Source organism: Prionailurus viverrinus, chromosome A1 (assembly GCF_022837055.1).
Source record: "Prionailurus viverrinus isolate Anna chromosome A1, UM_Priviv_1.0, whole genome shotgun sequence".
Lineage (NCBI taxonomy): Eukaryota > Metazoa > Chordata > Mammalia > Carnivora > Felidae > Prionailurus > Prionailurus viverrinus.
Window position 1 is genome coordinate 208,889,378 of NC_062561.1, and position 12,891 is coordinate 208,902,268.

The 12,891-nt window shown below is 44.6% G+C and overlaps 1 protein-coding gene across 5 annotated transcripts in view; it reads left to right on the forward strand.

Moving 5' to 3' along the window:
- Positions 1-12,891, forward strand: part of DAB2 (DAB adaptor protein 2) — a 168,818-nt gene that overhangs the window by 105,980 nt on the left and 49,947 nt on the right. Inside the window, exon 1 of one of the 5 annotated variants that reach the window (XM_047861944.1) lies at positions 9,657-10,024. The exons of 2 other annotated variants lie outside the window; for them this stretch is intronic. The gene's annotated coding sequence lies outside the window, so the exon portion shown is untranslated. Of the gene's footprint in view, positions 1-9,656; positions 10,025-12,891 lie in introns of those variants that run through there. 2 more of the 5 variants (XM_047861937.1, XM_047861909.1) reach the window with 2 other exon arrangements.

Genomic DNA, 12,891 nt, shown 5'->3' on the forward strand with positions numbered 1-12,891 from the left:
GAATCTGAAGCAGGCTCCAGGCTCTGAGCTGTCAGCACAGAGCCTGATGCGGGGCTCGAACTCACGGACCGTGAGATCGTGACCTGAGCGAAGTCGGAGGCTCAACCGACTGAGCCACCCAGGCGCCCCGTGATCTTTAAACACCATGTTCCAGAGAGACTTTACTCGATGTTTTTCATTTATAGATGGTTGATTAATTAATTTGACTGATTATTATTATTGACCAGGAAAATTGTGAAAAGAGACCCTTCAGTAGTCAATGTATTAGGAGAGAAAACAGCTAGTCTACACCTCATAACAGGGTATGCCAGAGGCTCAGAGGAGCTGAATCGCAGCGCAGATCTCTTTCCATCTCTATATTCAGTGACATCACATGACACCTTGAAATAAGCTACGGTGGGGGTAGTTACTCCTTGCAAATCAGCAAGCACAGTGAATCTGAGCTTTTTTTATTCATAGACCAGATTTAAAAACAAACTGTTGTCTATAACTCGAATTCAATAACAACAAAATATAAAGGTGTGTGTGTGTGAGAGAGAGAGAGAGAGAGAGGGAGGGAGGAAGGGAGAGAGGAAGGATGAGAGGAGGGAAAAAGAGAGATGAGACAGTGTGATCAAATTACTGGGTGTAGTTAATGTTAACGTTAGTTTAAAAACTGCCTCAATATAAACCAAAATAACAGAATGTGTCCACTTGACAGATAAACACATTTAAAGTTTACGATTACACATTTCCTGGTCGGCCTCGGCAAAATGACTTTAGGACTTGAGCATTTTCAGCAACAACTGCGGAGTTCTGGACTGGGTTTTCCTCCCTCCAAACCCACACCCAGCCTAACTTTCCCAGGTGGTGTTTCTTCCACAAACACACTTTCGGTGAGCTCAGTTCTTCCACGGACGGCTGGAGCAACAGCAATCCGGGTAGAGGCCCACTGATGGGTTTCAGGAGCTTGGGCGTCTCTCCCAACAGAAGCAAGTGATGAGGTTTCTTTCCCTGTGCTGGCCTGGAAGAATGTTCTTTTACCAAAGATGGAAGAAGCATCAGTCTCAATATTAACCAGAACAAGTATGCTTTCCCTGGCAGGGGGGGAAAATCAGAGTAGATCCATTCAGAGGGAGTGCTGATGTCTGAGAGCCGGGTAGAAATTGTCTGGAATGTTATTGGTAGTTTGTATTGTCCCCACAGCTTGTATCTTTCACCCGAATTTCTTCTGAAAAATAGCAGCTTATCTAATAAACACACACACACACACACACACACACACACACACACACACCTGCTACCACCTCTACTTCTACCTTCTCATTCTTAACACCTTCCTCAGAGAAACACTCCTTTTCAGTGGCCCTTCACTGTTGTGCTCAGTGTATAACTTCCCATTGTCCCTCTCTCGGGTCCAGACCCAGGCTTAGGGTCAGCACAGAACTTTCTCCTTATGGTCAAAGTCTAGACACCAGGGACAGACATCCTGGAAAGTGTGCCGAGGTCATGATCAAAGCGAGAAACATGAGTCCAAATGAATCCATTGATCCAGGGAGGAAAGAAAAAAAAACAGGGGCTGAGGTACAAAGCCAAAGTGGGACAGAGAAGGACAAGGGGCCTGGAGGTGGAAGAGTCACAGGAGCAAGGGAGCGGAACGTGATCCGCGTGCACTCCAAAGTTGCGTTGGGCAGTTAATGTCACCTGCAGCCTTTTCGTTTCTTTATAAAAGTCTAATGAGCATGGGCATTGCATGGGGGTTAAGCCACAAACCCTGGGACCTGAATCCCTGGGTGTGAAGCCTGGCTCTGCCATTAAGTAATTTTGTGACTTTAATCAGCTTCCGCAGTTTCCTCCTCTGTAAAATGGTGCTAACAATAGGTTTTAACTTACAGCAGTGTTATGAGGTTAAGTAAATTAATATCTATAAAGTGCTTAGATGAGTATCTGTGTAAAGAGATGAAAAGTAAAACAATATTCACCCATGTACCTTACATCAAGCCTTAGGAAAAAGAAAAAATACCAGTATAATTAGACCTCCTTTTAATTCATCTTTCTTTCTTCTTTCCAAGGAAACCACCATCTTGAATTTGTGATTTATCACTCTTGGGCATCTATATATTCATTTATATGAATAGTTGTATCTCTAAGTAATAAGTAATTTTATTTTTCATTTTTTTTAAATTTTTTTTTTTAACGTTTATTTTAGTTTTGAGACAGAGACAGAGCATGAACAGGGGAGGGTCAGAGAGAGGGAGACACAGAATCCGAAACATATTTTTCATATTTTAAGCCATATATAAGTGGCATCATGCTTTATGTATTCATCTGTAACTTGTTCTTCTTACTCAGTTCATCTGTGTTGATATAAGCAGTTCTGGGTCATAGATTCATGTCATTCCTGTTATTGTTAGAGTATTCCCAATGAATACATGCACCGCGATTTATTTGTCTGTTCTGTTGATGGACACTTAAGTTGCTCTATGTTTTGTTATTCTAAGCATTCTTAGACATATTTCTTGGCAAATGAATTGGAGTTCCTCTAAGCTGACTTAGAAGTGCAATCTCTGAGGTTTAGGGTAAGCTCATTTTCAAATTTACTTAACATCTGAAAAATTATTCTTTTAAGACACTCAGACAAAAATGCACATTATCATGTGCTAATTGCTACTTGAAGTCCTTTAGACAGATTAACTTATTCAACCCTCAGAACAGCGCTGTGAAGGAAGTTCTATTATTTCTCTCGCTTTATAGAAGAGAAGTTCAGTCATTTTCCTCAGAGTCACACCCGGAGACACAGTGGGTCCCAAGCTGTGCCAAATGCAAAATAGGATATAATAAAAAGCCAAGGTATTCTGGCCAAAAGGTATCATAAGGCAAACAAAAAGGCAAGATCTCACATAATACAGTAGCTCTTCATCTTAACTAATTGTATGTGCATAGACCTTATTTCCAAAGGGACTATTCTGAGGTTCCATGTCGACATGAATCTTAGGGGTGGGAGGGACACTCTTCAACCCGGTACAGGATCCGCTTTTACCATCTGTGGCCAAAGAAAGGAGTTGAATCTACTTTCCACGTGACAAGCCTTTGGGTATTTGGAAAGAGCTCTACTATTCACAGATCTCCCTCCCTAACCCACCTGATGTGCCCAAGGAGTCTCTTTCCCTGGATACGCGTGCCCAATTCAGCCAGGCCACACTGGCAAAGCCTGTAGTTCTCAGTTCCCAAGATATTCCCTCACTGTCCAAGCGGCCCTGCTCTGATTTGCCAGTGTCTTCTGCATCTGAAGGGGCATCCTCAACAGATACTCTTTTCCAGGTGTGGACAGACCAAGACAGAATACAGTGAACCCTCAGAGGTGCCAATAACCCTTATAATATTGTTTGGGCCATGACTGCATGAAGCCATACATTCTAGATCATTCAGAAGAGCTGAGTGACAGTTCTAGCTCTGTCCCTAACTCTGTAAACAGAAAAAAATCAAAGTTTCTGCACTTATATTTCTTAACCTTTAGAAACAGTAATACTTGCCCTAACCTGTTTGACAATAATGTTGTGAGGAAAAAAAACATCAGATTGGTACAAAAGACTCAGATAAAATCTTCAGATAAAAATGGGTAGAAAGAATGTGGCTGTACACCCAGAGCGCAATGGAATGTAACCTTGTCTTATGTCATGGGGTCTTCTGATAATCCAGTGAAACCTAGGGTGCACTGCTTCAGAAACTGCACATAAGCATGGGCGCACACACATATATAAGCTTCAAAAGAACCGGGGAGTAGGGTTACTCTGGAGTCCAGACATGGGTTCTCCCTGTTCTCTAGTTAAGATGTGAATTTGAGCCCGAGTATTAAATGACTACAGAAGATAGCATTCCTTCTTGATGCACAGATGGCTGCTCTGGTTTACAACTGAGGCTGTTAGGCCAGCCCAGCCCTGCATGTGGCCAAAGTTAAAGGAGAGTAGAAAGATTTTTGGATTGAATTCAGTGTCTGTGGACAGTGAGGCAGCTTCTCAGTAGGAGCAATAGAACTCCAAAGGGCAAGAGGTTGGTCTTCAGTCCCCCTTTTCTCATTTTCTGTCTTTTCTCCCGTTTTAATATCCCCATCTCAGCAGAAATTTACTCATCTTTCTTTGAAAGGATTAAATTGATCCGTTAAAGTGATCCTCACTAACATGTTAGAAAATCAGGGTCCAGGACTATCCCACCGGAGAAGTCAACCTTAAGAAAGTTCCCCCCAGCCAGAGGAACATAGCTACCTAACACATGATTTACTAGGCAGAATTTCCATTGGGAGTAGAAATAATTTGGGACAAGAACAGCTTTCTAGTACTACTGTATTTTTTGCATAATTTTAACATCATTTACCGTCATCATTTGGTCTCAAATTCTCCAAACTCTTCTCATTGAACATGATTTCCTTTGACTTCCACCAAAAACCAAAACACGAGCGGGAGACAGGGAAGGCCCATTTTATAGATAAGGAAATTGAGCCTTTGAGGAGTTAGGCCGGTTGCCCTAAGTCTTGTAGTCAGTAAAAGACACACCCAGAACTTTAAGCCAGATCTGATCCTAAATCCCACTTTCCTTCCCTGTATCACAGAGGTCAGCATTTACATGACATCCCGTCTCAGTTTTCCAGTGGTCCCTTGGAAGCCAAGATGTAGTATGACTTCAGGGGTAGTAGAGGGTCATCCTAGGAGTTGGAAGTCATCTAATTCTTCTGTCTTTCCGGTAACCTTAAGCTGGGTACAGAGTGGAGTTGACAATTGCCTCACCTGATCAAAGCAGGAAAAAAAATCTGTCCCTGTTCTTCCTGATGACTAAGATCTCTTTAACAATGAGCGGTGCCTTTCATGCCACAGTAAGACACGGGATTGGAAATGCAGTGCAAATGTCTGGGTATAGGTCAGTGTACATGGCTGATATCAGATCTTTCTCTGAAAACAAGCCTTGACAGGGGAGGAGCAGGGAGAGAGTCACCACCAAAGCCAGGACACTGTCTGAAGCTGTCGAGAGACAATGGGAGAGAGAAAAGCCAATGTCTAAAGACCAATGGCACCTGCCTCCTCTCATCCTAGCAGTTCTGCCCAATCCACTTAACTCTCATCACTCAGAGAAGGACAGAGTATGCTCTTGGTTGTGGGAGAGCTCAGTGTTTCTTAAAGTGTGGTACCCAGGACTATAGCATCTGAATCACCCAGAAGTGTGGGTAAGCACTCAGATTCCCAGGCACTTCGTGCCCCCTGCTGACCCACTCACATGCCTTTCCAGTCCAGGTCTCTGGGGCTGGGGCCAGGAATTAGCCCTTGTCGCAAGCTCCCAGAGTGTCTGCTGGGAACATCAATGTTGGAGAACTATTGTTCTCAAGGCCAGATGAGATCATGAGAACGCATGATGAATACTCAACTCACTTTTGAAAGATCTTGAGGAAAACACCTCAGTGAAAGCTATTTTTTTAATTTTTTTTCTTTTTTTTTTTCTTCTTTTTTTCAACGTTTTATTTATTTTTGGGACAGAGAGAGACAGAGCATGAACGGGGGAGGGGCAGAGAGAGAGGGAGACACAGAATCGGAAACAGGCTCCAGGCTCTGAGCCATCAGCCCAGAGCCCGACGCGGGGCTCGAACTCCTGGACCGAGAGATCGTGACCTGGCTGAAGTCGGACGCTTAACCGACTGCCCCACCCAGGCGCCCCTATTTTTTTAATGTTTATTTGTTTTTGAGAGAGAGAGAGCAGGGGAATGGCAGAGAGAGAGAGTGGGGCAGAAGAGCCGAAGCGAGCTCCTCACTGATGGCAGAGAGCCCAATGTGGGGCTTGAACTCATGAACCACAAGATTGCTACTTTAGCAGAAGTCTCATCTCCGTCAGGTCCCCAGTGATCTCTAATGCAATCCAGTCTCTAGTCTCCCTTATAATCATACAAACACACACACACACACACACACACACACACACACACACACACAGATAGGTGTTGCTTTTTGTATTACTAAAACAGAAACATATTTTACATTTTTCTTTATCTTGTTTTTCTCACTCAACAATACCTAATAGAAATTCTTCCATATTACAAGGCTTAACTCCACAATTTATTCTTTTAAATGATTGCATATGATTTCACAGTGCAGATGAATCAGAACTGACTCAATCATTCCCCTATTGACAGACAAAATTTGTTCCCATGTTCTTACTATGGACAATGCAGTGATTAACATCTCTGCTTTATTTCTAGGGATAGATTCTTATTCATAGGATGGAGAACTATTTAAGTGTTGGCTACAATAATAATTAATACTGGCATTTTGTAGGATTTTATGCATTTTTATTTTTAACAACTCTTTTCAAATTGCTTTCCAAAGAAGATGTTGTAACTGGTAGTTCATATGCGTATTCTTTTTCCCCTTTACAACTTCTCATTATAAAAGTTTATACTGGTAGCAAAATGTAATTAGTTATATGAATTTATCATATTGAATTTTTAAAGTCCTTCACTTTAAACATCCCAACTTATCAAGTGCCATTTGAATTTTACTAGTCCTACACATCACAAGCAAATACCAAGCATTGTGTTCTGAGGTGCTATACATGTATAACCAAGAAAATAAACCAAAGCAACCAACCAAACAAAACAAAAACAGGTTGCCTTCAGTAAGACTGCCCTCTAGATATTTTAGGTTTTGGTTAGATCAATGGATAGATAGATAGGTAGATAATAGGAAAGCCTCTAATATTTGTCATGCCTTGCCAACAGCCAAATCTGATAGGGTCAATTTTTCTGTATCTGTAAACATGCAGGATAAGTCAAGGTCAAAGAACATTTTCTGGGAACAATAGCTATTTTCTTCATTTTTTTATGACACTGAGGAGGAAAAAGAAAAGACGTGACCTCACTAGATCCATAAACTTTAACCAGTCCTTGTTCGATTAGAACATCTGGAAGTGTCCAACAAGGCACCAAGGTGCTCGGAAAGTTCACCTAGGACCAAATCCAAAGTGCCATTTCAGTTCATGGGAAATGGAAGGATTCAGAATGGGATGTTTAAGGGAGACAAGAGGAGTAGGGAGGGGGATAGAAGAAGGGAGAGAGAAAGCATTAGGTCTGCGAGCTAAAGGGGGAAAAACCAGCTTAATTATGGAAGAAAAGACACACACATAGGATAGCTTGCACAAGCAGAGTTGCTGTGGAAGCACATTCCAGGAAAATCTTAAGAGATTACTTTAATAATAAACCATGCATTCTTCAGCAAGCCATCACGGGATTAACTACCCCTTTCCTAGGCTGGGAACACAGTCGTCAGGTTTTTTTGGTTTTTTTTTTTCTTTTTTTTCTCCTTCTCCCTCGAAGACGGGATTTGTGCAAGGGAAAGTCGTGCAAGGAACTTAGTTTTTCAAACATTGCATTAAATTTTCCTTACCTTAATTTTCTAAAGGTAATTTTCAGTGGTGATAAGAAAAGACCATTGAAGCAGGGTTAACATCTGGGTGGTCTTGGGTGTGATTCTCCAGCTGGAAGGGAGTTCATTTTAGACCTGCTGAAAAGTGAACAGCTTTGATGGGGCAAGAGACTGTGTTCCATCAGAGATTAAAAGGGTTAAATTTATTTTCATCCTTCTTTTTTTTCTTCTTGCTGTGAGCAAGACACTGAATTACTGCCAGAAGCAGTATCAGCACCCTAGAGATGTAAAAGTACTCTTCAAATCAGAGTTCTCCACTGTGGACTCAAGATTTCTCTGTACAATGACAGGGCCGTCTATTTTAAGCTGTATGTGTGAGCCCGCAGTTCATAAACGGACCGTTTTCATCAAAGTCTTCTCTTGAAATTCCAGCTCCTTGCGGATGAAATCATTTTCTTCCTCTGGCTCCTTAGACATATCCCTTCCATTTGGTAGAGCAAACATAAGTTAATATTGCTTGATAAGAGACTTGATTTAAAAAAAAAATAGGTTTGGGGCACCTGGGTGGCTCAGTGGGTTAAGCGTCCGACTTGGGCTCAGGTCATGATCTCACGGTTTGTGAGTTCGAGCCCCGCGTCGGGCTCTATGCTTACAGCTCAGAGCCTAGAGCCTGCTTGGGATTCTGTGTCTCCCTCTCTCTCCCTGCCTCTCCCCTGCTCATGGTCTGTGTCTCTCTCTCTCAAAAATAAACATTAAAAAAAATAAAAAAAAATAGGTTTGGGTGGTCACTTCTGAGTTGAGAAAGTATTACCTATTGAGTGAAAAGGGAAACCCTTTTTTTCCCCTGAATTGCTAATGTCTCTATTTGCCTGAAATCAGCCTCATTTTTTCAGCTACTTAGGCCTTGGAGGTGAAACTATCCTTCTGGACTTCTGGGTCTTAGAAATAAAGCACTACATCCTAAAATGTACCAGAATTTAAGTTCTCTGAATAAATGTTGTAAATACTATCCTAAGATTAAAGTCTACATACTTCTTATCATTCACAGGAAGTCCTTTTTTTTTTAAATAATAGCAAATCATCTCAGCAACATTGAAAACTGTCAGCACCACCTTCCCCACCCCCGCACCCTCAGGTGTGAGGAGATGAGACAGGTGGCAGAAATAGCAGAGGCCAGGAGAGGTGGTGTTCTCCTTGTGGCAGGGTGGCGCCTCTCGGTGCCCCTGGCTCCCTGGCGGTCCCAAGCCTGACCTACTTGAGAGCAGGAAGTGCTCATCACACTGCGGCTTTACAGCTGGGCTAGGCTTGGACCACAAAATACATCTTTGGTGTCCCATGAGCCCGGTTTGAACCCTCAGTTTCCAGAGGTAAGATGCAAATCCACTGTGTGTTGCTTACTCGATGAAATCAATAACCCCTTCTCGTCCAACTCATAATTTGGCACTTTCACATTTAGTTCACACCGTTTCCAACCTAAAAAACAAAACAAAACAAAACAGGAACACAGACATGCTTTTCACCGGAATAATTTCATATTTCTTAAAAAGTGACAGAGTTTCTGGGGATATTGTACAATTGCTCATGATTTTAAAATATGGAGAAAATGAATTCCCAGCTTGGTAAGTTTCACCAAGATGAGAATGCCTTGTGCTGAGCACCACATTTTCAAATATGTTTCTTACGTTTCATATTTTTCATAGAGGTATAGGGACCACTGTGGAAATCAGCGCAGGAGACTGTTCATCTTACGTGTCTGCACACAGATGCACACGCTAACGGAAATATATAATTTTTGTTGGTATCAGATGTTCAGCTTACTTAGGTTACATAGAGGTGAACGTTTTTGTTTATATCAATTTCATAGAGTATTGCTTTTATAGCTGTATATCGGGATGTCATGTCATACCTAAATACAGTATGTTCTACATGTACACACACAGATTCCCCACCAATTTAAGTGCCCCCACGGAGACCACGCCTGTAAAGGGGCTGATCACCCATTTCGCTGTAAACAGCAGATCCGCGCTGGGACCCACTGCCTCTCGCCAGGAAAGTCAGGAGTAAAGGCAGCCCTTTGTTCCAAGGTCCCCAACGGGTTAGGATGACTTCGGGTGCCACATCACTGGAAGTGGCAATCCGGCCAAGGAATTTGTGAAACGAAGGTCCGGTGGATCCCACCCCTTTCCTGCGGAGTTTCCCTTTCCTGTCCTTATTTGCCCCCTCCCCTGTCCCTCGGCCCCAGCTGGGGAGGCCGGGGCTCCGGCTGCACCCTCCCTCCTCTCTGCGGCGCGGGGCTTGGGGAGGGGGGGCGCGATCGCCCCCCGCTGGCTGGGCTCGCGCGCGAGGGGAGCCGGGCGCCGTGCGTGGCCGCGGCTCGAGTTAATAAACAGTTAAGTTTGGAAGACTCAGCAGACACGTTGAGGGGGAGTTACCAAGCCCAGGCAGCAAAAACATCCCGGCGCATTCCTGGGGAGTCCTCGGCTGCCAGCATCTGATTAGAACCATATCTCGCCGGGAGTGGCCGCGCGGCTCCGAGGCTCCCGGGCCGGCGGCTATTTAAGCGCGGCCCGCCGTGTCGGCTGCGCGGCAGCCTGGAGGCTCGGCACCCGGGAGTCATGCTCGCTTCGCGGAGGCGCTAGCTGGCCGTGAGTAGCTTGCCCGGCCTTCTTCCCCGTGGCTCCATTTTTGGCGACCTCCTTACCCTCCTTTGCTTTTCCCCCTAGGGGTGCAGATCCGGGACAGTGTGTGTGTGTTGGGGGGGGGAGGGATGGAGTGGGGGGGGGGGGAGGGATGGGGTGGGGGGGGGAAGGATGGAGTGGAGTGGGGGGGGAATCTTAGAAATGAGACCGTACTTGGGGAAACGGCGGTTTTGTGGCCTGACAACCGAGGAATGCTTCCACGGAATGCATTTACCTTTGGGGTCGGGCTCCAGATGTCCAGCTTGTGACATTTAACAAGCACCTCCTTTTGTGTGTGCTTGTGTGTGCTTGTTTAAAAGCTCTGTGGGCAACCCTGGTAGGACGCTGGTGTGGCTGCTGACCGCCTAATTAACTCCTCCAAGGGTGTTTATTTTTGCCCTGTGACAAAGGCTGGGGACCTGGTTTGTACCCCCGAGAAGCTTTTTCCTGGTGACTGACAACGTTTGGCATGAAAATGTGAACTTTGTCTTACACCCGCGTTCTTAAGAAAGTATCTGCCCAAGAGACTGAACAAACTTGTTTTAAATCCCTGGAGCGTTTAAAAGGTGTTGGCCTGCTTGCTGTAAACTGGCTGGAAAGATTAAGTAAGAATTCTAGAAAAGGGGGGAAAAATGAATGGGTTAAAACCATGGAGCCCCAGTCAGCATAGCGGTTTTCATAGCATAGAGCTGACTCTGTTATTTGTTTCTGCTTCCTTTCCTCTTGACTCAATTCCTAGCCTGGAATTCAGGTCCACAGTCAGTTTCAGCAGGGAGCTGTTTGAGTCCAAAGGGAAATTTAACTGGATTAAAAGCACTTAAAGAATCTGGATGTTATCTCCACCGCATTCCCCACCCCACCCCCACCCCACCTTTTCCTCTTTCTTTTTGGTTTGTGTTTGGAAGGAAGAGAGGCACACTTGTAAAGTGAGAAGAGCAGAAATAAGCTTCCAGACACATGGAAAGACTTAAAAATTATGGAGGGGAGACTTCATGAATAGTAAATGTTGTTATTACACTATAAAGTGACCTAATGAAAAAATTTCTGGCTCTAATCAGGCAAAGCAGAGGAGTGGGGGAGAAGGAGGTAAGACAAAAACTAACTCAAACAGAAGTAATGGCTGAAGGAAGAAGGCAGCTACAAAAATGCCTTCAAGATGTCTGATAAGTCTCTTGGAATGGCTTTGATGGGATATATAATTGATCTTCTTTGCGGGCTGGAGGTCGACACTGGAGCATCTACTGGCTGGTGGGGAGGGAGGAACTAGCTGGGAATGGGGGAGCATCCTAGCTACCAAATGGCTCCTCTCCACGCTCCATGACATCTCCATGCTTGCTTCGGGCACTGGCAGTCAGGCCACGATTAGGCCACTTTTCTCTGGGCCTACTGCCCCGCCCACCCCAGGTTCTGTCCCTCACTGAAGGGAGCCAGGCCTCGATGACATTGTAGGAAAGTTTATGGCCTTGAGAATTCAGAAGTTTTGGGATTGAGCTCTCCTTAATCTTTGGGGAAGGACCTTTTTTTGTTGAAGCACTGCACATGTGGAAATAAACAGTACCACACTTAATACAACAAGGAGCGTGCAATGTAGACAGTGTCCTAGAAAAAGCGGGGAGAAGACCTAGTGGCCTTTTCCAACGTGTATTTCTGGGACTGATTACTTCTAAATTCCTAATCAGTTTCCCCCTGAGGCAGACGGGATTCTTTTTCCCATTGGTGAATAAGCTAACTTCCCCTTCCCCTTCCCACTCTCATCTCTATCCCTTCTTATCCAAATGACTGCTCTAGAAACCAGTTCTTCTTAAGCTATACCCTCCCACATTTTATTGGGCGGCTGGGACAAAGTGGTGGTAGTGGAATGTCCTCCAACTTTGAGCCAGGACACAAACGTCATTGCCGTGCTCGCCATCTTGGACACAATGGGATCTTCCCCTGAGGATGTGAGAGAGGGCAGGGAGCCATGTGTGGCCCTTGTTAAAACCCTTGTCCAACTTGCTGAGGAAGAGTCCACATTTCCCCTCGAGACTTTTTACAGATTTTAGATTCAACTAAAAGTCCAAATTCCTATGGATTAGGTTTATTTGGTGCCTTGTTCCACGAGGTTGAGTGGATCTTTGTCTCCTTGTTTGAGTTGAAAAGAATTGCTCTTAAGACACTTGTTGGCATGAGGTGGTACCGGACCTCTGGAAGCTTCTGGCCAGGTGGGCTGGGGGCGATATTTATTGGCCTGCTTGGTCATGCCTCAATTATCTGAAGATTAAGAGAGTAGGAAGATACAGGCCAGCAGGGGGCTTTGTGGATACGTGGGCTCTTGGTGGCACAGCAAACATATCCTGCTTTGTTTCTAATTCTACCCTAAGCCTAAGCTTGCTCCCACTGATATTTTTTTACCTGAATGGTTTTGAAGGCTCCATGTGTTTCTCTCCTTCAATCTCTCCTGCCCGGAGGATGTAACTAATGTCAAGGACAAGCGGAGGTGCTGAAATACTGGAGAAGCCTACTGAAGACTGAGCTCTCCAGCGTGCTCAGTTGCCCTAATGGTTATCACAGCACACCTCCCTAGGTGGAAAAGCTTGAAAACTCACTGGTTGGGGAGTTTCGGCTCACAGATCCAACGTATCAGGTTTTCTGTCCTCCAAACGGAATCAGAACGAGAACTACCCTGGCGATCTGAGACACCTGAGTCACAGGATGTGCTCTTTTAAAATTCTCTCTGGTGCCGTGTGTCATTCTCGACTTGAAGCCGTGCCACTGAGTGGCACGGAGGTAGGCCAGAGTCACCTTGTGGTGAACTAGCTGTACCGTTGGTTAGGTGTGGTTGGTGGGAACCTAAC